Genomic DNA, 23,230 nt, shown 5'->3' with positions numbered 1-23,230 from the left:
TAATACTTAAGCAACTCTGTCCTCATATCCCTGATGAACACAGATGCAAAAATTCTCAACAAAATTCAATTTAGCTAACTAAATTCAACAGCACCATTGAATGGACTGTGCACCATGATCAAGTGGGATTCATGCCTGGGTTTAAAGACGGTTCAACATATACAAATCAATCAGTGTGATACACCACCTTAAGAGAACAAAAGATTAAAATTGTACAATCGACTCAAAAGATGCCAAAAAAGCATTTGACAAAATTCAACATCCATTCATGACAAAAACTCTCAACAAACTGGGTATGGAAGGAACATACCTCAGCATACGGAAAGCCATATGTGACAAGCCCACAGTTAACATCATACTCAATGGTCAAAGGCTGAAAGAATTTCCTCCAAGATCGGGAACAAGACAAGGGTGCCCACTCTCACCACTCCTACTCAACATAGTACTAGAAGTCCTAGCCAGAACAATCACGCAAGAAAAAGAAATAAAAGGCAGGCAAATCAGAAAGGAAGACATAAAATTGTCTGTGTGCTGATGGCATAATTTTATATATAGAAAATCCTAAAGATTTCACCAAAAACCTGTTAGATCTAATCAATAAATTCAGCAAAGTTGTAGGATTCAAAATCAACATACAAAACTCAGCAGCGTTTCAATATACTAACAGTGAATTATCTGAAAAAGAAATAAACAATCTCAATTACAATAGCATCAAAAACAATAAACTACTTCGGAATAAATTCAACCAAGGAGGTGAAACATCTGTACACTGAAAACTATAAGACACTGATGAAAGATACTAAGAAGACACAAATAAATGGAAAGATAGTTCATGTTCATGGATCAGAAGAATTAGTATTGTTAAAACGTCCATGCTACCCGAAGCCATCTGCAGATTTAATGCAATCCGTATCAAGGTTCCAATGACATTTACTTGCAGAAATTTTAAAAAAATCCTAAAATTTGTTTGGAACCACAAAGACCCCTAATAGCCAAAGCAATCCTGAGGAATAAGAACAAAGCTGGAGGCATCACACTTCCTGATTTCAAACTATATTATAAAGTTATAGTAATCAAACAAGTATGGTACCAGCATAAAAAACAGACATATAGACCAATGGGACAGAATTGAGGGTCCAGAAATAAATCCACACATATATAGTCAAGAAGGGAGCCAAGAATATTCAATGGAGAAAAGACAGTCTTTTAAATAAATGGTGCTGGGAAATTAGATATTCACATATTATTCAGCCATAAAAAAGAAGGAATTCCTGCCATTTGTGACAACATAAACCTTGAGGGCGTTGTGCTTAGTGAAATAAGTTAGACAGAGAGAGAAATACTGTATGATCTCACTTGTATGTGGAATCTAAAAAAAAATAACTCGTGGAAATAGAGAACAGATTGGTGGTTGCCAACAGTAGGAGGTGGGGAGATGGGTGCAGGGGGTCAAAAGGTACAGACCTTCCCTTATAAGATAAATAAGTCCTGAGGATGTAATGTACAGCAGCGTGACTAGTTAATCACACTCTATTGCATATTTAAAAGTTGCTAAGAGAACAGATCTTAAAAGTTCTCATCACAAGAAAAAATTATAACTACGTGAGGTGATGGATGTTAACTTAAGTAAGTGTGGGATTCATTTCACATATATTCACAAACATACACCAAACCATTATGTTGTATGCCCTAAACTTCTATAATGTTATATATGTCAATTACATCTTAACAAAGCTGGGGGAAAAAGAAAAGAGAGAAAGAAGCTGTGCTCAAGAAAGCTTGGAAGAAATGGCTAGTCTGATGAACTCGGTTTCTCCAATCTAAGCGTCCACAGACGATCCTCATGAATATTAAACACAGCATCAGAGGCACGAGCACAGGGCCTTGTGTTGAGGGCTGTGGGATGTGGATGAAGGTCCTGGCTCTTCAGAGGATGGGTAAACCCTCACATCTGGGGGACATTTTTGCTACCGGTGACTCAAATCCCACCTAGGAAACACACAGAGATGAGAACGCCTTACTTTCCACTGGGGCCGCAATTTTATGAGTTTAGAGAAAACTGGCAGAAAAAGCCCCTCCTAATAGGGCTGCAATGTCTCAGAAGAAAACGGACTCAGTCCTATCCTCTTCCAGGTTTGGGGGACGAGGAGGTGAGGACGAGGGTAGCAGTGGGCTGTCTGCTTAGCCACGGGAGTCTGGAGACTGTCCCCAGCCCAGTGAGGGCAGACCCTTGTGCATGAGAAGGGGGTGGCCTCAGGGCAAACTAGACATCCCCTCCAGAAGCCCCAGCTCTCAGCTGTGAAGCTTTCTGCATGCAACCCACAAATGGCGTCTGCATCACTGAAGCTCAGCCTTGAAGACTGAGATGCAGAATTGTGGCCTCCCTACCTAAGAGGGACGTGCAGAGTATTTGTCAGAGGAGCATAATGGCCCCAGGAGGAGAGCCAGCTGAGGATACTCGGGGAGGACCAGGCTTTGGGACAGGGAGAGGATGGGGCTCCTGGCCTAGGGCAGCTTGGGGATGCTAAGACCGTGAACCTGGAGAGGGACTTGGCAGAATGCCTTGGCCACGTGCTAAGTCACAGGGCCTGCATGCACGCTTGGAATGACTGACTTTACAATTTCTATTGGAGTATGGCTGCTTATAGTGTTAGGCAGTGGTGATGGCCAAGGGGGCGAGGATGACCTGCCACACCCGGCCGAAGCTCCAGCCACAGCCTCAACAGCAGACCCGATGGGTATCCCCAATGACTGTGGCCTCTGCTCAGCTCAAAATATGCACGATCCATCCGAAGCAAGTCCTTATTCTGTACAGCATGTGGTGCTCATTCATTCATTCATTCAATGAATAGTTACTCTGGGCAGGCACTGTTTTAGGTGCCAAAGAGGCAGCAACAGGCAAATCCAGAAAGCTCTGGACCTCGTGGAGCTTATGTTCCAGTGGAGAGAGGCAAACCATACATCTCTAAACCCACTCAGCATTTTCAGATGACAGAAAGTGCTGGAGGAAGATAAGCCGATCCCTAGAGCACCCCTCTACAGCCCTCACTGGCACTGCTGCCAGCTCTGCCCCCCGGGATGCTGGAAGAAAGCAGACTGGGGAGGTTCCTCCTTCTAGTGGTTTCCCAGGCAGAGCCGTCAGCAAAGTCAGGGCACTGGGAGGACACAGGCGTGTTGCCATGTCTGCTCCCAGCTGCTGACACCTGGCAAACTTCGGTCACATGTATTCCGAAAAAAACTCATTGAGGCTGTATATAAGATGTTAATAGTGTTAGATCTAGATGATAATCTTAAGAGATGTTTGATTTTCTTCTGAATTTTCTTTGTTTTCTCTTTTTTTTAAATTGAAGTGTGGTTGACTTACAATGTTGTATTAGTTTCAGGTGTACAGCAAAGTGATTCCATTATACGCACACACACACACACACACACACACACACACACACACACATTCCTTTTCATATTCTTTTCCATTATGGTTTAGCACAGGATACTGAATATAGTTTCCTGTGCTGTACAGTAAGACCTTGTTGATTACCTATTTTATTTTGTTTTTAACATTTTTATTGGAGTATGTTGCTTTACAATGTTGCTTTACAATTTTAATTGGAGTATGGTTGCTTTACCGTGTTAGTTTCTGCTGTACAGTAAAGTGAATCAGCTATGTACATATACATATATCCCCTCTTTTTTGGATTTCCTTCCCATTTAGTTCACCACACAGCACTGAGTTGAGTTCCCTGTGCTCTACAGTACGTTCTCATTAGTTATCTATTTTATACATAGTAGCGTATACTTGTCAATCCCAATCTCCCAATTCATCCCACCCTCCGTTCCCCCCTTGGTAGCCATAAGTTTGTTCTCTACATCTGTGTCTCTCTTTCTGCTTCGCAAATAAGTTCATCTGTACCATTTTTCTAGATTCCACATATAAGCGATATTATACGATATTTGTTTTTCTCTTTCTGACTTACTTCACTGTATGACAGTTTCTAGGTTATATATAGTAGTTTGTATCTGCTAATCCCAAACTCCTAATTTATCCCTCCTCCTCCCTTTCCCCTTTGGTAATCATAAGTTTGTTTTCTATGCCTGTGAGTCTGTTTCTGTTTGTAAGTAAGTTCATTTGTGTCATATGTTAGATTCCACATATAAGCGATATCATATGGTATTTGTCTTTCTCTGTCTGACTTACTTCACTTAGTATGATAATCTCTAGGTCCATCCATATTGCTGCAAATGGCATTCTTTTTTATGGCTGAGTAGTATTCCACTGTATATACATATACCACACCTTCTTTATCCATTCATCTGTCGGTGGACATTTAGGTTGCTTCCATGTCTTGGCTATTGTGAATAGTGCTGCTATGAACATTTGGGTGCATGTATCTTTTCGAATTATAGCCTTCTCCAGATATAGGCCCAGGAGTGGGATTGCTGGATCATATGGCAACTCTATTTTTAGTTTTTTAAGGAACCTCCATACTGCTTTCCATAGTTGCTCCACCAATTTACATTCCCTCCAACAGTGTAGGAGGGTTCCCTTTTTTCCACACCCTCTCCAGCATTTGTTATTTGTAGATTTTTTAATGATGGCCATTCTGACCGGTGTGAGGTGGTACCTCACTGAATTTTCCAATATTTTTGTAATTTCAATGTGTTATTTTTGCAATAAAGGAAAAAACACATTTTTTTTAAATGAGAGGATTATTCTAGCTAAATCAAATGAATAAGAAATATGTTTGGACAGGTAGGCACGGACCAGATCTTAGGGTGATGAGTAATATCCTTCCAGGTCACTTTACGGTTTACAAAGCAATTTCACAATAAATACCTCCTTCGACCCTCACAAGACTTTCTCAAGGTTACATAGAAAATAAACTTCAGTACAGGAAAATGCCTGACCCTCAGGGCCCTGACTTCAAGGCCAATACGTTTTCTGTTATTCCACCTGTCCTTCTGTAACTGACCTCACTTCTCTTTACAGCTGAAGCCCTCCAAAAGCCGCTGAGCACCCCAGCTCCGGCCCCTCTCCCCACCACCGCCTTTGCCTCTCCTGCAGTGACCAAGCTGATTGACTCATCCACACATTATAAAACTATAGTCTTTCCCAAGCTCCTGCCAGGTTCTAGGGGTATTGAACTGGGTCTTGGGATACAGTGCAGAGCCAAAAAGGTCTCCAGTGCAGGAGAGAGGTTTTACCAAATTAGTGAATATATACTACAAATCATGGTCATGGCAGTGAAATAAAAGTAAAGGGTATTACGCAAACGATCAGCATCAGAGGAAGCTGTTTGGATCGGGGCACTCGCCCTTCCTCCATACGGAGCAATACATTGTCACTGAGCCTAAGCCAGGCAGACATCCTAATTGGAGGCCAAGATCACAAGAGCACAGTTCTCAAAGGATGTGTATTCTGGATGGAGAGGCAGCGCACAAAGCCGATGAAAACTTAATTACGGGCAGTGTGGGGAAACCTCCCTGGCGGTCCAGTGGTTGAGACTTCGTGCTTTCACTGCAGGTGGAGTGGATTCGATCCCTGGTCAGGGAGCTAAAATCCCGTAAGCTGTGTGGCATGGCCGAAAAGTTAATTAAAAAAAGGGGGGGGGGCGCAGCACGGACACTCACAGCGATGGAACAGCCCCTGGAACCCTCTCTGGAGCAAAGCAGAATTTACCAACCAGATCACCAGGGATGTCACAAGTCAATTCGTGATTGTCAGTGAGAGAAGCCACAGAAAGGAGGGGCACGGACATACAGAGAACGTGTAGCTAACAATGCAAGAGCTAAGTGAGGGTCCAGGCCTTCGGCACTACAGGACACTAGAGATGGGACAGGATGGGAGGGGCTGACAAGGAAGAAAGTCTTCAGGGTAGGAGGGGACATTTAAAGTGGGCCTCAGAGAGTGGATGGGATCTGGATGTTCCTCAAGGTCATCCCATTCAGCAAGGTCACGAGGATGCCCGGAAAACCCACAGCACAGCCTGTGGGCCCTTTCTCCTCCAGACGTTGGTGGCTGGCTTCCCAGCCGCTCCATCACGTCAGAGGGTTTTTAAGTGTCTCTCCCGCTCTGCTCTGAAGAGCCAGGCATGCTGCTAGCCACCCCAGGCTGAACGTAAAGAAGATTTCAGCACAGGGCGAGCTGGCAAATGCTGGGAACACCTGGCTAACTAGGTCACCTGCACAGCGGATTCTACTGCGATACACGCATGAGCGAACTACCAGACCGCCAGGTGCTGGGACCCACCGGAGCAGACAACTCAAGGAGTGTCGGTTGCCATTTGACATCACAGGCACTGCTGCGGTGATCGGGGCTACGGTGAGTGAGCCAGCCACATAGACTCAGCCCTGACAATGGTGATAACCACACAACAACGGCAGCAAGCTTCACACGGTGCTTCAGAGCCAACAGAGATGTCTGTCATCTAAGCCTAACAGCTAACATCATATTTGTAACACAGACATGACTATATGGCACCCAAAGCTCGTGCCGTCTTATTTGTCATAAGAACATGTCAGCGGTTACGGCTTCTGGACAACGGCTGGTGGAGGGCCAGGCCCAGGGTGCTGGACGTCTCCCGTCTACCTCTCCTTGGGACACTGAGTCACCCGTGGGGAAACCTTCATCTCCAAGGCCTGCGAGCAGAGGAAGAGAGCCTTCAGCGGAGGCCGGAGAAGCTGGGTTCATCCGGGATCTCATTCTGCGCTCTCTCTGTGTTAAGAGCATCAGGCTTTGGCTTTAGGAAGCCCTGGGTTCAAGCCCCGGGTCTGTTACTTGCAACATGTGTGACCCTCAGCAAGCTCCTAACTTCTCTGAGCCACTTTCCTCTGTTAAACACGGATAATAGGGCTTCCCTGGTGGCGCAGAGGTTAAGAGTCCGCCTGCCGATGCAGGGGACACGGGTTCGTGCCCCGGTCCGGGAGGATCCCACGTGCCATGGAGCGGCTGGGCCCGTGAGCCATGGCCGCTGAGCCTGCGCGTCCGGAGCCTGTGCTCCGCAACGGGAGAGGCCACAGCAGTGAGAGGCCCGCGTAACGCAAAAAAAATAAAAAAAAAAAAAAGACACAGTGCTTAGCCCAGGGCCGGCCTATGCTTAGTGCTCATTAAGTACTAGTTATATTATTACTATTATTATTATTACAGAGAGGAGAGCTCAGTGTCATTCCCTCACCTGAACCCACAGACTAGGGCAGCACCCTGGGGCATGGCATCTTCCTCTCTCTGGATGAAATCAGCAGCCGGGGGGAGGGGCAGAGCACCCAGGGAAGAGGTCCCCCTTTCCCGGCTGGCAGCGTCCTCCTGCGAGCAGCGGGGCCTGCAGTGAAACGCTTCCCTCTGTTTTCATGGCTGGTGGGGATGGCGGACTGTCACCCCTGAGCCCCAGAGCCACACTGCTCGGCACAGTCACCACGAGGCACACCAGGCTGTCCAGCACTGGAAACGTGGCCGGTCCGAAGCGAGATGCGCCGTAAGAATAACCTAGTTCCCAAAAAAGGAATGTGCGATGTCTAATTAATAAGGTTTTAGGTTGACTACATGCTGAAGTCATAGCCTCGGGGTACATTAGGTTAGAGAAAACCTTAATACGGTTAATTTCGCCTGCTTTCGCCTGCTTCCTTTCCTTCTTCGTCAGTGGCAGCTAGAATATCAGAAAGTTAGTGTGCTCACATATACTTCGGCTGCACGGTCCTGATCAGGAACACGCGCTCCACGAAACCGAGGCTCTGTCGCTCTGGTCCACTGCTGCGCCCCCAGCCCCCCGGGACAGGCCCTGAATGCATGAGCACAGGGAGGTGTGAGGCCTGGAGGAGCTTTCAGAGCTGGAGGTCAGCTTGAGGAGGCGAGGGCAGTTTGGGAGTCATACACAGGAGTTCACTGAGTCTGGGGAAAATATTAAGAACGTATCCGTATCCCCAAACGGCAAGAGTCAAATCCAGTGCATCCCAAACCTACGTTCTTTCTACTAAATCCCTTTACCACCCACAGCAATGCGGAGTAGAGAAGAAAACTAGATTTTGGATTTTCTTACAAAGCACATTCCTCTCCACACCACCAATGTCCTGGCTTTGGGCCTCGGGCTCCTGAGCGCCCCTTTTGCAGCCACCAGGGCCCCTCAATTTCACTTCTCATGCTGGCGTTTAGCCTGAGCCCTAAATATGTCCATGCTCTCCTCTCCACGCTTTGGCTCCCAAAGAGCCTCTCTGGCTGAGATGCCTTCACATCACCCATATCCATAATGTGTTAGCTTAAGGTTTCCTTTCATTTTACTTGGGTTTCAATACTTTTCATCAGAAGCCAAAACCTTGTAGACTTTTTTCCTCGATCTTGTCATGAAATTCCCTCAGAGGTATTTGATTCTAGAAAGAGTCTCTGCTCTGCCACATCTCCTTGAAAGAAAAAGGACATCTAAATAACAAGCATCCTGCCATATTCACATACAAGTCTCAGAAGGCAAGTGGGTCTGTCGCCCTTATATCTGTTCTTCCTGTTCGGTTGTCATTTTTACCGATGAAGTGCCTACATTTTATTCCAAAGAGGAAGGTAGTCAATATGCCTCCAGCCGCCCATGGTCTCCACGTACGCCTTGAAGGGGTCCTGATGTTCTGTGAACATTTTCTGCTGCCTCTGTCCCCGTGAAACCCCCCGGTGTGCTCTGCTCCGCTCCACTTTCCCCTCTGGTCTCCTGACTTGACGCCACCCACCTCCCTCAAAACCGGGCTTCTCGGAAGCATCAGTCATTTCCACTTCCAACCCCAGGTCAAGAGCCTCTTGAGTTTTATCTGAGCAAAGGTATTTTAGAGCCAAAACTGATATCTCAGAGAAGAAAAATCTCACTCCCACCTTCCCGGGTGACACGCCGACACTATCAGAAAGAATAAAGAAAGATTGGCTAGAAATCAACTGTGTCATTCTAACGCAAGAAAAGGACCTCCATCAAATAGCAGGGGTAGAGCTGCTTTCAACTCAACCCGATGTGCGATGCAGACCGCACTTAATCACCCACCCGTGTTGCAGCCGCTGAATCGTTACGGATTTTCATCCCCTTCCCCAGCCACCCAGCAGAGCGCCTGACGGGCCAGCAGTGGCTGGTGCTTGAGGAACGCACGTGAGTTTTAACCAACCAGCAAAGCCCAGGACAGCACATCTGCCTCCTCAGAATACTTGTGTGCTGCCTCCCAGGGCCAGATGAATTCACCCGGCAGTTCTCGTGGGCTAACATTTACAGAGGCCCCTGGCGCAAGATGCTGGGTTAGGGGACAGGGATAAAAAGTGAGTGACACGTCAGCTGGGCCCGCAGAAAGCTCACCGTCAAATGCAGACAGGGGACTTCCCTGGTGGTCCAGTGGTTAAGACTCCTCAATCCCATTGCAGGGGGCCTGGGTTCGATCCCTGGTCAGGGAACTAGATCCCACATGCCACAACTAAGAGTCCACCGCAACTAAGACCCGGCACAGCCAAGTAAATAAATAAATAAATAAATATTAAAAAAAGAAAAAATGCAGACAGATGCATGTGACAACCTAAAACATGAGGTAGAATGGGGCAAGGTAATAAGTGTGTGTGCGTGTGTGTGTGTGAGTGTGTACTGAAAAAAGAAAGATGGGAAGGAAATATACCCCGATGTTACTAGTGATTATCTCTGTTTATTGGGTTTATGGGTGATTTTTTTTCTCTTCTTTACTGGTTGCTACATTCTCAGATCTTTCTTCTTAGGATAAACATATGTGTGATCTGGTGAGAAGTGAAGACTTTGTAGAGGATGGGGTACATACACGGGCCCCGCGGGACAGGGAGAATTGGGCAGGGAGGAAACGAGGGGAGGAGATTCCAGGCAAAGGGGGCAGCATGAAGTGGCCCACCAGGCTGCAGCAGGGGAGGCCGATTTGGGGTAACGAGAGCAAGGAGACTATGCCTGGGCATTCGCGTCGAGAGAGGTAGGACTGGGGGCCTGGGGGCTGGGAGGCCAGGCCGAACGGACTCAGCTGCTCACTCTGTGCTCCTGTCGCCCTTGGTGTTTGCTGTCAATACATCACTCATCACGCTGCGTTACGCTTGGTTCTATTCAAATCTATCGCCCCACTAAATTTTTAGCTCCTGGAGGTCAGGGATCCCGGCTCGCTCATTCTGTAGCCGTAGCACTAGCACAATTACTAGCACAGAACAGGAGTCCACAGAAGCTTCTTGGATGAGTTGAATGCAAAGGGGGTCATTCTTTATTTCGTCGGTGATAAGGACTTATCACGGGTTGCAGAAACTTACGCACATGCCAGGCGCTGTGCTGGGTGCAAGGACATTGTCCTGACTGATCCCACTTACAACCGTGTGTGATGTTGACCGCCCTCGTTTACACACGAGGCTCAGAAAGGTCAAGTCACCTGCCTGAGGTCATACAGCCAAGGGTAAGAGAACCAGGACAGTTTGAAGACAGTGTGGAGGACGGAGTCAGACAGAAACCTCGTAGAAACAAGGAGACTAGAGCAGCGAGGGGCTGTGGTGACCTGGGCTGGCCCAGCGGCTCAGCGTGGGGAGGAGAGGAGAGGGGAGGGGAGGGGAGGGAGAGGCTGGAGGGCAGCCTGGAGGCAGTGCTGACACCTGAGCACAGACCATGCCTCGGCTGCCTCCCAAGCATGCTGTTATTTCTGATGTCAACTCAGGGACAAACAGCTCCACAGGGACTCACCCATCCCTTGGAAGAGCTCCCGCCTCTCAGAAATAGGGCCTGTGGAAAGAGCCCCACGCCAGCCCGGGCTGCAGACACCCCTGCCACTCCCCCATCCACCGCTGGGCTTTACGACCTCCTGGACCTCGACACTGTCCCGACAATGTCCGTCAAACTGGCCCCGACCACAGCAGACATGAACTCCCCCGGCCGAGGTGGACACAGAATTGGGAGCCAGTTTCCTCATCTGTAATGGGTAGGGTCCATTTGTAAATAGGGCAGATCTTAAAGGGGCAGATGCCCTTTAAGACCCTCAGACTAGGTTTACTGTTGTAGGTTCTCAGGGACCTCGACCCCTCTCTAGCGTGTATGCCCATCGTAACCATGTGTAGCATCAGTTAACCTCTCTCTCTCCTGCTGGACCTAAGCTCCCCGAGGGCAGCTTGGCCTGTTCCCGGCAGCATCCTTAGCCCTGTCCTGCGTGCTGAGCACGAGGCCACACCCTGTGTCTGTCCACTGAATGGACCTGTGGCTGGTCTCGGGGCCGCCCTTCTCCGGGTCGTCCCCACCTGTGGGAAGGCAGCCAGGCCTAGACATCCCATCACAGCAGGGATTCTCCGGGAGGCATGACTCCCTGGGGTCCAGTTTCTCCCCACAGTTCAGGGGGCCAGTGAGCGTCAGATCGGTGGGTGATCTCCACCCACCCCAGGAAAATCCCTCCGGTTTTCTTGCCAATAGGACGACATCGGAGGTGGAGGTTTTGAAACAGCCTGTGTGTCTGCGTTCAGAATACTCTGCTGCTTGACTGAAAACACCTTCACTGGTGCCGCGTCTCAGGATCCGAGTGAGAGGAAGGCTCGAGAGGGGGCAGCTCAGCGCCCGGGGAGGCTTAGCGGCAGCAGTGGTCCTCCGTCCCCGGCTTCAGCATCACGCTCACTTGAAGATGCCCTTCTTTTTCACAACCCATAATGGGCAGGGGTTCCTGGAAGTGGAGGATGCCCAGAATGACCTCTACCAGAGCATCCTATTCAGGGGACCCCAACATTGCACCTCGAGGTCAGCGGCTGCCTTCCGACCTGCACCCAGCATTCTGCAGCCTCGCCCTTGACATTAAAACAGAAGCCACTGACCTCACAGTGTCAAAGGGGGGTGTCCATGGAGGAAGTGACCTGCTTTTTTTTTTTTGTGGTACGCGGGCCTCTCACCGTTGTGGCCTCTCCCGTTGCAGAGCACAGGCTCCGGACGCGCAGGCTCAGCGGCCATGGCTCACGGGCCCAGCCGCTCCGCGGCATGTGGGATCTTCCCGGACCGGGGCACGAACCCGTGTCCCCTGCATCGGCAGGCAGACTCCCAACCACTGCGTCACCAGGGAAGCCCGACCTGCTTTCTTTAAAGACATTCATGCCCACAAAATCAAATGAAGGTGTTCCTGTGTCCTTCCTCCATATCTGGGACACCAGGTGACGTTGAATCCGCAACACGGCTGATGGGTGGCTGCTCCCTTGTTTCTGCTTCTCTCTGCATCCCATCCAGGCCCCCTTGCCCACCCCCAGTTCAGGGCACTGTAATCCCCAGACAGCTCCTGCCAGGCAGCATTTAATCGCTTCTCCACCCCTAAGGCCATCATTCCTAGGGTGACCTCTCTGCTCCCGTGCTACTGGTCCTTTCTGAGTCTGCCATTCAAAACAACACCTGGGAAATGCACACCCGCGATCCAGTCACGTGATTAGTGAGTTCCAGTACAAACACTCTCACCCGTCAGCTCCCGCTGGGCTGGCCAAAGAGTCAGGGAGGACTCTGGTTTCCCAGGCTCCATAAAGAACGTTTCCCTTGCTTGTGTTGGCAGAAAGTAGGGTTTGGGTCTGGGTTTCAACGCAGTGCCCACGAGATGCCTCCAGAAGATAACTGGCTGGTGATTAACAAAGTACAGTTGGCATCGTGCAGGCTTGGAAGCTGGCTGTTCTCATTCCAATGCGGTGGGCTGAGGACGGTCCCTCTGGGGTTCATCAGAAGGGATGGAGCTGTATTTAGGGGTCTGCAGAAGGGATCAACTTCTAAGACGTCGGCAGATCCACCCACTGATGTCGGTGAAGTCACCCAGACCTCCCGGGCTGGGAAACAAATGCTTCACTCAAACTCACGAAGCCGCCATGGAAAGAGGTCTCCGCCACGCCCAACGCAGGGAGGGGCGGAGAGCAGAAGGGACCCAGTGTTGCGACGTGCAACCTCAGGCCAGGCAGGAAGCCTCCAGACTTCGCCACATTGCTCCCTCCTCAACATCCCTCGGTAGCCCCCATGCTTGTGGAAGGAAGTTCAAACTCACTTCCCGGGTTCCTGGGCCTTTTGTGCTCTAAGGAGGTGTGGCAAAGCCAATTCCCTGAAATATGCCGGGAGAGATGGAGAGGAAAGGCATCGTCAACTTCTGGGGTGCTCTGGGGGGGCTCTGTACAGAAGGAGTTCCCACTCGTCTTAGGAACAGCCCTCTGTGGTAGCCGCTCTGCCTCTATTCTACCTCTAGCCGTGCCTTCTCAATTTCATTCATTTTGCTTCAATTTCTGAAAAACTCCTTTACTCCCTCCATCTCACCAAAATGTTTTTAAATGGTTCTTTTTTTAAAAAAATTATTTATTTAATTTACTTTAATTTTGGCTGTGTTGGGTCTTTGTTGCAATGCGCGGGCTTCTCATTGCAGTGGCTTCTCTTGTTGCAGAGCATGGGCTCTAGGCGTGCGGGCTTCAGTAGTTGTAGCGTGCGGGCTGAGTAGCTGTGGCTTGCAGGCTCTAGAGCACAGGCTCAGTAGTTGTGGCGCACAGGCTTAGTTGCTCCGTGGCATGTGGGATCTTCCCAGATCAGGGATTGAACCCATGTCCCCTGCATTGACAGGAGGATTCTTAACCACTGTGCCACCAGGGAAGTCCCCATCTCACCACATTTTATCCACACTATAGGCAGAGCATTCGTTTGCTGGGGCTGCCGAAACAAATGATCAAAAACTCGGTATCATATATACACTACCAAATGTAAAACAGATAGCTAGTGGGAAGCAGCCGCATAGCACAGGGAGATCAGATCGGTGCTCTGTGACCACCTAGAGGGGTGGGATAGGGAGGGTAGGAGGGAGGGAGATGCAAGAGGGAAGAGATACAGGGATATATGTATATATATAACTGATTCACTTTGTTATAAAGCAGAAACTAACAATTGTAAAGCAATTATACTCCAATAAAGATGTTAAAAAAGAAAAAAAGAAACAACTAGGTATCTTAAAACAACAGAAATGTATTCTCTCAAAGTTCTAGAAGCCGGAAGTCCTAAATCAAGGTGTCCACAGGGCCGTGCTCCCTCCAAAGGCGCTAGGGAGAGTCCTTTCCTTACTTCTGGCTTCTGGCGCCTCCCGGTGTCCCTTGGCTTGTGGTTCCATCACTAGAGGCTCTGCCTCTGTCTTCACACGGCCTTGTCCTCTCTGGGTCTCTCCTCCGTGTGTCTCTTATAAGGACACCTGTCATTGAATTTAGGGCCCATCTGGATAATCGGGATGGTCTCACCCGGAGATCTGTAGCTGAATGACATCTGCAAAAACCTTTTTCTGATAGGCTCACATTCATAGGTTCTGGTAGTTGGGACAACCAGAACCTCTCAGTACATTAGAATCATCTGGGGACAGTTTCACATGATCCCGAGTGGGGTCAAAGGGTGATGAGCGGGGTCGGGGAGGGGAACAAGGTTTTGTTGTTTGGTTCCTTAGAGTTTCCCAGGCTCGAAGACTCACAGCCTCTCATCCAAGCAGACATCATGGGTGACACCAGCTTTCACTGAGAGGATGGTTTGCAGTTTACTCACAAATCACACTGCCTGTCATCTATTGTTTTTTCAATGTTGCACAAAGAAGGTCAGAGACCTCCGAGATCATTTCGTCCGTGGTCCTCTCCAATCAACACCCCATTTTTATAACAAATACTTGGAAACGCCCCCTTCGCCACCGGAAATGAAACTCCTAGATAAATCAGTTGGCCCATATGCATCACTGAACCCGAATTGTAATCTGAAGGAGAAAAGGGAATGCCACTGATAACAAAATAACTTTTTCAGTGAGGAAGTACTCATGTGTGTACTCATGCCCTGGCACCCAGAATGAGGCAGACAATGCTTATACCTACTCGTGATGGGTAAGGTTAGGCTGAACAATCCGTATAAGGACCACAAGGAAATAAAAGCGCAGAGGACAACGGAATAAGACATGTCAGGATGAGAAACAACAAACCCGTTTACCTGTCTGCATCTGACAACAGGAAGGAAATCACCTCACTGTGAAATTAAATTACAAGTGTGGAAATAGAGAAAAAAAAGTAAATTATTCTTGTGAATGAGCTAACCCTTATATACAAGTATGACGTAATATACTTTAGCGTGCTGAGACATGGAACAAAGTATCGTGGAGAACAAGTCTCTAACCTGGAAACTCCACCCATGGAGGGGGGTAGGCACACATATTATATTCAGTCTTTTTTTTTTTTTGAATTTTATTTTATTTATTTTTTTATACAGCGGGTTCTTATTAGTTATCCATCTTATACATATTAGTGTATATATGTCAATCCCATTGTTCAGTCTTTAGCATTAAAAAAGTCGTGGAAACATTACCCTTTTCCTTTAGGGAGAGGGGAGAGGAAGATGGATCGGAAAAAGTTGTTTGGTAGATCTCTAATGAGAACATCAGAGTCAGAGTGAAACACACAGGCAACCCCAAAGAAAATCATTGTAATATATGAATTTTGCAAGAGGTTTCTTATCATTGAACTCCCTATATATATGTATACAGATAGATTAGATTACACATATACACACAGTAGACTATAAACTATTTCAGAAACAGCTTCTATAAAGAAGTTCACTGCTAATTTAATAACGTGCTGGCCTGTCTGTGTCCATAAGACGGAGTCTCGAATCTCCTGTTACGAAGGCTTCCTTGCCTTTGCAGTAACTCCACATTGCGCTGAAACCCTTTTCAGTTAAATGTGTGTTTGGAAATGCTCTCAACTGGACAGAACGCGTGGAGTGGGGAAGTTATACAGCCACCTCAGGGCTCTGCCCTTATTCCATTTAGGCTTCTCGTCCCCAAACAACCAGCTCCTACATCACTGGGCTTTGGGCATAACTTCTTTGAAAATGTTTCACAGTACTATGTCAAAGGTACTAAGTGATTTCTCGTTGTGTTGGATTGAGTTTGGCAGGGCAGGTAACAATTCTTCACTGATGGGGTCGATTTGCATGTGGAACCACAAGGATTACCCCTAACCCTAACCCAACCCTAACCCTAACCCAACCCTAACCCTAACCCATACCCTAACCCGTACCCGTACCCTAACCCTAACCCGTACCCGTACCCTAACCCTAACCTGTACCCTAAACCGTACCCTAACCTTAACTCGTACCCTAACCCTAACCCATACCCTAACCCGTACCCCTACCCTAACCCTAACCCGTACCCGAACCCTAACCTGTACCCTAAACCGTACCCTAACCCTAGCTCGTACCCTAACCCATACCCTAACCCTAAATCTAACCCTAACCCTAATCCTAACCCGTACCCTAACCCTAACCCAAACCCTAACCTGTACCCGTACCCTAACCCAAACCCTAACCTGTGCCCTAACCCGTACCCTAACCCTAACCCAAACCCTAACCCGTACCCGTACCCTAACCCGTACCCTAACCCAAACCCTAACCTGTACCCTAACCTGTACCCTAACCCTAACCCTAACCTTAACCCGCACCCAGTCAATGCCAAGGGCATCTCTTAGTCTCATGGCAGTTCAAAGCCACCCCACAGACTTCCAGAATGCCCTGCGGGGCTTCAACACTCAAAGCACTGTGGTCCTGGGACCAGCAGTAGCACCTGGGAGTCTGTTGGCAATGCAGGATCTTCAGCCTTGGACTAGACCTACCGCATCAGAATGTTCCTTTTATAAGGAGACCCCCAGGTGATGCATCCACTCACGGAACCCAGCGAGGCACTACTCCACCGACCCCATTAGGGATCCTCACCAACTTCAACCTCATTCATTTCTCCAATGAGAAAACGGGCCCAAGAGCGCAGGTCAGCTGTACATCCTGCTCCTCTTTTTGTTTTTTTCCGATTGAAGTATTACTTGATTTACAGTATTGTGTTAGTTTCAGCGGTATAGCAAAGGGATTCAGTTATACATATATACGTATATATGTATATATCTATGTTCATTTTTCTTCGATTCTTTTCCATTACAAGATATTGAATAGTTCCCTGGGCTCTACAGTAAATCCTTGTTATTTATCTCCTCTCCTTGTCACTAAGTTCCTTGAGGACAAGAAGGACACAAGACTCTTCTCTTGAATGTCCACCCGGCTGCCAGCACAGAGAAGCCCACACAGCTGTGGCCCTAGAAATGCCTGCCGTCTGTATTCCCTCCGGACTCCAAATTCTCCTTTGGACCCAGAAAGCAACTCGCTCCCTTTGCTCATCCACAGAAGCGCAGGCCACATCCCCCCTGCCCTCACGGTCACTGGGGCACATCTACCAGCTTGGTCTTGTCAGTTTTACCACCAGCCCCAGCTACATGGAGGACCACAGGGTTTGAAGAGGCACTGGCTCCCCCCCGCCTCCCCCTGCCTGTAGGCCCTTGTGGTTAGCGTCACACTCGAGAAAGAATAAATAGAAAGCAACCCCCCAGCCCGTTGTTCTAAGATAACCACAGAGATGACAGATGCTGCAAACCTGGGGGAGATGAAAGATAGACAGTGACAATAAAAAACCAAGAAAGGCGCGTCCCAGTGACAAGAAGCCCCGGCCTACAGATCCTTCTGCTGGGGTGTGATTTCAAAAGTCCCAGACTGCGGCCTGTGAACTGTGCCCTCCCGGCCCCATCCCCGCCCCCAGGCTGGCCGGGCCGGTCCTTCACTGGCGAAGAGAGTAAGTGCCTCACAGGGAGGTAAGCCCAGCTCAGCTGCTCAACAAATGACCAGGAAGGAGAAAAGCTGAGCTGGGGGACAGCGAGCGGAAAGGAGGCTTCCTTCCGGCCGCCTCTCGACCCCGGCCGAGGCCATCTCAAGGAGCCCACGGCCTCCGGAGAGGAGGACCAACAGCCTCCCCGAAGGCTGCTGCGGGCAGAAGGGTGGCTCAACACCTTAACTCACAGCCTCCACTTCCGGGCCCTGCTTCCTTCCTTCACCAGGCAACGGTGGACCCAAGACAGGAAACCACCCACCTCCTTGCTCCACAGTGAATTTGTTTCTTTTGTCAAGAAATTCAGGACCCAGCCTGACACATCCGTGTACCAGGTGGCACTGCAGCTTTCGGTCCACGTGTCCTCACTCGGCCCCTCCGACCAGGATGTGGCTCTCTCGTCTCGTCTCTCACGCCAGGCACAGGGCCTGGCGTGCGCAAGGCGCTCCATAGATGTTTGGGTATAAAAGACCCTCAGGGGCAATGAAGCCAATTCCTCTCTACACAATGTGACAGACCACAAAGGATGAGCCATCGCCTTTGTCAGGAGAACGAAATGGCATCCTCCTTATGTACCTTCTTTGGGGCACGTCGCCATCTCACCCATTTTCAGAGATGTTCTCTTTGTCCTGACCGTCCTCACCATGCCACCACTGACAACAGTCACAGAGGTGAGAGGTGTAACCGTAAACCTCACCTCTTTTCTAAGACTTTGGAGGCAGCATAATATATCGGCTAAAACAACAGGTTCTAGAGCCTGAAATTCTTGGGTCAGGTCCTAGGTCTGCCGTGTACAAGTTATGAACCTTGGCCAAGCGACTTCACTCCATTACTGCTTTCTTGTCTATAAAACAGGAGTAGGGGTTCTGGTGAGATGATATATGTCATCGAACAGTACTCCTGACTGTTGTGTTCGTTTTTACTGCTGGTCTCTGAGCAGCTAAAGTTCTCCAAGCAGAGCAAAAGCAACCGGCGAGCAGAGTTCCTTCCCTCCTACTCTGAGATGAGAAGAAGGCCGGGGCCTAGCAAGGCAGGGGTGTGCTCAAGTGCTCGGACGATAACACACAGGGGCCGACCCATCAGGTGCAGATGAAGTAGAACCACATCCACGTAGACGTCTGCCCTTCCCTTTCTTCTGGAAAAAGACAGCCTCCCTGGCTTTCATTTTCCATTTTGAAGAGACATGAGGACGAGAGCAATTTCTCTTCCTTCTTAATCTACTATGAGAAAAGCAGCACCCTCATGTGCTCCGTGAAAGTCCACACTTAGCCTTAGTGGAAGAGGCAGAGAGGGGGTGGAGGAAACGCTGGATGTGGGCAGGCTGGTCCCCAGCTAGGGACCCTTAGAGACAGCTGCCACTCGCTCCAACCAGCTGTCAACATACAGTCATTAGAACCCAGTGTTTCCAGCCCTTTGGATCATTCAAAGATATTTCTGAATTTTAAAATGTTGTACGTGTTCGGGTACAGGACAAAATACAGTTTTATTCACTGCAACGTTACTTGTAATAAACACCAGACAGCTATAAACAGCTTGTGTCCCTCAGCAAGGATTGGTTGAATCAATGACGGTGCATCCCTACAACAGAACACACAACCATACAAAAAACTCCTGCATCTATGGGATGCAGCAGTTCTTAGAGGGAAGTTCATAGCGATACATATAACGGAATACTACACCCCTGTGAAGAAGGAGAAAGCTCTTGGTTCACTGATAGGGAAAGATTGCCAAGATCAAGGAAGCGAAAAAAGCGAGGTGAAACAGCGTGTAGAGTGTGTATACTATAATTATGTACGAAAGAATGGGATGGAGGGAGAATGTATGTTTGTACTGCTTCTTCTTTGCAATACGAAAGTCTAGAAGGGTGTATAAGAAACAAATAAAAATGGTTACTGGGGAGGGGGCAGGATGGGCATATGGAGGCTGGTATAAGAGGTCACTAGATATCTTTCTATAATGATTTGGTTTTTGAGCTATGTGAATATAGCACTTACTCCAAAAATAATATAAAAACAATGTGAACACCAGCCACCGTGAACAGCACACATCTACACACTACACATGGCCTGTTGGCCTCAGTTTTACAACCTCTGCACTAACGGGTCCCAACCGGGAGGCAGAAAGTTGGCAGCAAGGGGTCCAAGTTGTACTGGCTTTGAAGACCAGCAGCTTGTTCAAAACTGGCATCTGGAACACCCTCTGGGTTGCCTGGCAATGAGCTGGCTGGGCCCAGGAGCTCCTGTTCTCCCAGGAGAAGGGCGTGCCGCTCTCCACCCCCTTCTGAGCTTGGGTTTCTCCACCTTCCTCCAAAGTTAAGGCTGACCGGAACCCAGATGGTCTGTTTGCTCCCTTCTGTTGAGGCCTCCCCCTGACTTGTCCTATAAAAATAGGTGCAGCGATAGAAGCATGGCGTCCCTCCACTGGCCAGAGCATCATGTGTGTTCCACTGGGCCCAGCCACGTTCCCTGGAGGATGCCAAGAGAACAGAGGACACGGCCCACTGATTCATCTCCCTGTTCCTTCCACCTGCACGAAGGGACACAGTAACTATTCACCCCGGCTCCGTGTACGTCCTCGTCTTGTCACTGAAAATCGCTCACTTAGTGTTCCAGGTTGAATTACGATCTCCAAGAAAAGGCACAGTGAAGTCCTAAATCCCAAGACCTCAGAAGGTAGCCCGATATGACCGGGGTCCTCAGAAGAAGACAGTCACGTGAAGACAGAGACACACGGGGTAACCCGTCTGACAACGCCGGCGCAGCGTGTATTATGCAGCTGCAAGCCTCGCGAGAAACGCTCAAGATTGCCAACCGACTGCCAGAAGAAGGAGGAAGCCAGGAAGGACTTCCCCTGCAGGTCGGAGAGGGAGCAGGGCCCTGCCGACACCTTGGCTTTGGACTTCCATCCTCCAGAACCATGAGACAACACATTTCTGTTGTTTTCAATCACCCGGTGTGCGGCACTCCTTAGGGCAGCCCTAAGGAATGAATACACTCAGGCCAGCTCTAGCGGCCAAGGCATCTGACATTCTCCCACCTCAGGAGGTGCTCAGGAGACGCTGATGGCGACTCTGCTCAATGAATGAAAATTCTAGGCCCTGACTGATCACGTTTTATCGCACAGGTGTACACAGCGGACGATCGAACAGTATGCAATTACTGAGTGCCGACCCCGTGAAGCATATAAGACAAGTAGAGTATTCTGTGACTGCCCTCAAGGAGTCGACAATCTGAAGATTTGAGACAGACACATAGAACGTAACAACACACATCACAGGGGCCAAATAAGCATGACTTCAGCCCCCAGTGGACGCTACATCGGTCACCCGGAACTCAACCCCACTGTGTTGCCACCCGGACTCCATGTTCTACTGTATTTCCTTTCGGCCGAACTGGCGAAACTAGAATGTCAGGCTAGCAGACAACTTCTAGAAGATGTCACCCCTGCTCCTGGCCTGGAACTCAAACTTCTCGCCCAGCGCGGAGGCCCACTGTTGTCTGTGACATTCATCTGCCACCCTTGAGCGAAGGCTCTCACGTTGGTTGCTCACGCACTTCCTTTTTCTGTTCAGAGAGGCAGGCCCTGGAGGCACAGTGAGCCTTTTCTGCAGCCCTCCACAAACCCGGCACGCAGCAAACACCAGGGCCACGTGGTCTGGGAGTCCACTTTGGTAAGCTGACCAACAGGTTTGAAGAGGGACTACAGAAGGCGAGAGATACTGTTTCCTGTGGCATCATTCAGAACCTCTGCTTGTTCAGCCCAGCCTCCCTGCAGGTGGCTGCTCGCACCATACCTGCCTCTAGGACCATCTGATTCTCACCATAAGAAGCCTCGTGTCCAGCCACACACCCGGGGTGGGCAGGGGTGGGGACAGCTCACCTTGACTGGTCTCTCCAGGGGTTTCTTCTGGATACCGGTCTCCGGGGTCCTGCTGCACCGGGGCTCCTCCTGGAGCTCTCTCCGTGGCCACGCCGAGTGCCAGGTGGAACACCAGGCCAGGCTGACAAGGCAAGGCGGCAAGTCGCCACTGCCCCACCCTTGACAAGCAGCCCAATGGCCCGACCGTGGCTCCAGGCCAGTCTCCTGAAGGGCAGCTGTGGTCAGGGCGGGACCTGCCGGCAGAACACACAGAGGGAAGGTGTCCTCAGTTTGGCTTCAAGTAACTCATTATAGATCTCAGGACAGAGAACGCCCTGAAAGTCTCTTAGTTTTCCTCCTGGGACTTCTGAAATCAGCTACCAGCTGTGGTCTGGGTCAGGTTTTACAGCAGACCCCGGTTGCCTGCCTAAGATCACTCATTTTTCCCTTCCTCCTTTCCAAAAAGATTCCAATTTTGGTCACCACTCAGGGTAATAAGCGACCTTCTGCTCAGCTCAGGGCCCCATCCAGTCAAAGCAAGCGCGGGCCCTTGCCGGAGGGTGGTGGGGGTGGATTTCTGATCCCCCGCTGGCCACTGAGACAGGAGAGGGGCTTCGTGGGAGGGACCCTGGAAATGTTTTCCTGGCCCCTAAGGGAGATGCAGGCCCACCTTCCTCTGGTATCAGGGAAGTGGCAGGATTAAGCTTTGTTCTCTGGGATGAGATCTCTGGCTTTAATGCTGACCTGGGACTCCACCCACACAGCCCTGAGAAATCACTGAAGCTACACCTAAAGGCTGCAAGAGACAGGATCTGACGTGCATTTTTAAAAGGTGACTTGGGCTCCTTGTGGAAATGAATTTAGGAGGGGGAGGAGGGGGCGTGGATACACTGAGACCGTTAGGGGAATATTACAGTCCAGACAAACGCTGGTGTGTCCTGACCAGGGCGGAGGCAGGTGAGTAGGTACAGGTGAAGGGATGCTAAGCTATCTAGAAGTGGGATCAAGAGGATGGAGGGGTTCGATGCGGCAAAGGCGGAGGAGAGGTGGAGGCTGCCTTGGACTCAGTGGTCCTCTCTACATCCATCCTGGAAACTCTCAGAGATAAAATTAATAAACAAGCAAGTAAATAAGACGTGTTAGCAAGAAGGAATCCCTCCCTCTGCTTCAAGTGTGAGATAGAACTCTAGCACTTTTCCACGTCGTAAAAGGCTGCACTGCAGAGCTGATGCTTTAGAGGTTTTCTTTTCGTCTTTTCAGTAGCAAGCCTAAGATCTTTCAGACAAAATATTTATGATTTCTTTATTTTATAAATACTGCATGGGAACACACAAGCCCCAGGGATAGACCCTGGATTCCAGCTTAACTCACAATTTTAAAATAAATTTGTGTTCACAGTTTCATGAGATCATAAAACACATGCTGGCCCATCCACGGGGGAAAAATGGCCTGTCCTGCCCACCCCTTCCCAGGGCTCTTCCGCCAACTAGGAGGTAGCAGCACACAGACGGGGCCAACTGTGAAAAGCTGCCTTTGGCCCTATAACCAACCAGGGCTGACAAGGCAGCAGACAGGAAAGAAATCAACAGTGGCCTATTGTTAGAAGGGTATCACCTGGCTTCTCCTTGCCGTCTGTTTTGTTTGGCTTTCCTGGTGCATAAGTATGTACGAAGGGAGTCAGTCTCTGAGGGTGGGCCTACCTGCTTCCCCCTCAGCCCCACAGCACCTTCCG

The 23,230-nt window shown here is 49.4% G+C and overlaps 1 protein-coding gene across 4 annotated transcripts in view; it reads right to left on the bottom strand.

Annotated features, from left to right (window-relative positions):
• Window positions 1–23,230, bottom strand: part of CRACR2A (calcium release activated channel regulator 2A) — a 157,879-nt gene that overhangs the window by 84,236 nt on the left and 50,413 nt on the right. For 3 of the 4 annotated variants that reach the window (XM_032645029.1, XM_032645027.1, XM_032645028.1), the window contains exon 2: window positions 21,520–21,752. The exons of the other annotated variant lie outside the window; for it this stretch is intronic. The gene's annotated coding sequence lies outside the window, so the exon portion shown is untranslated. The remainder of the gene's footprint in view (window positions 1–21,519; window positions 21,753–23,230) is intronic. 4 annotated transcript variants of the gene reach the window in all.

The sequence above is a fragment of the Phocoena sinus genome, chromosome 10, assembly GCF_008692025.1.
Source record: "Phocoena sinus isolate mPhoSin1 chromosome 10, mPhoSin1.pri, whole genome shotgun sequence".
In the NCBI taxonomy this organism is placed as follows: Eukaryota; Metazoa; Chordata; class Mammalia; order Artiodactyla; family Phocoenidae; genus Phocoena; species Phocoena sinus.
This window is presented reverse-complemented; position numbering and strand designations above follow the sequence as displayed.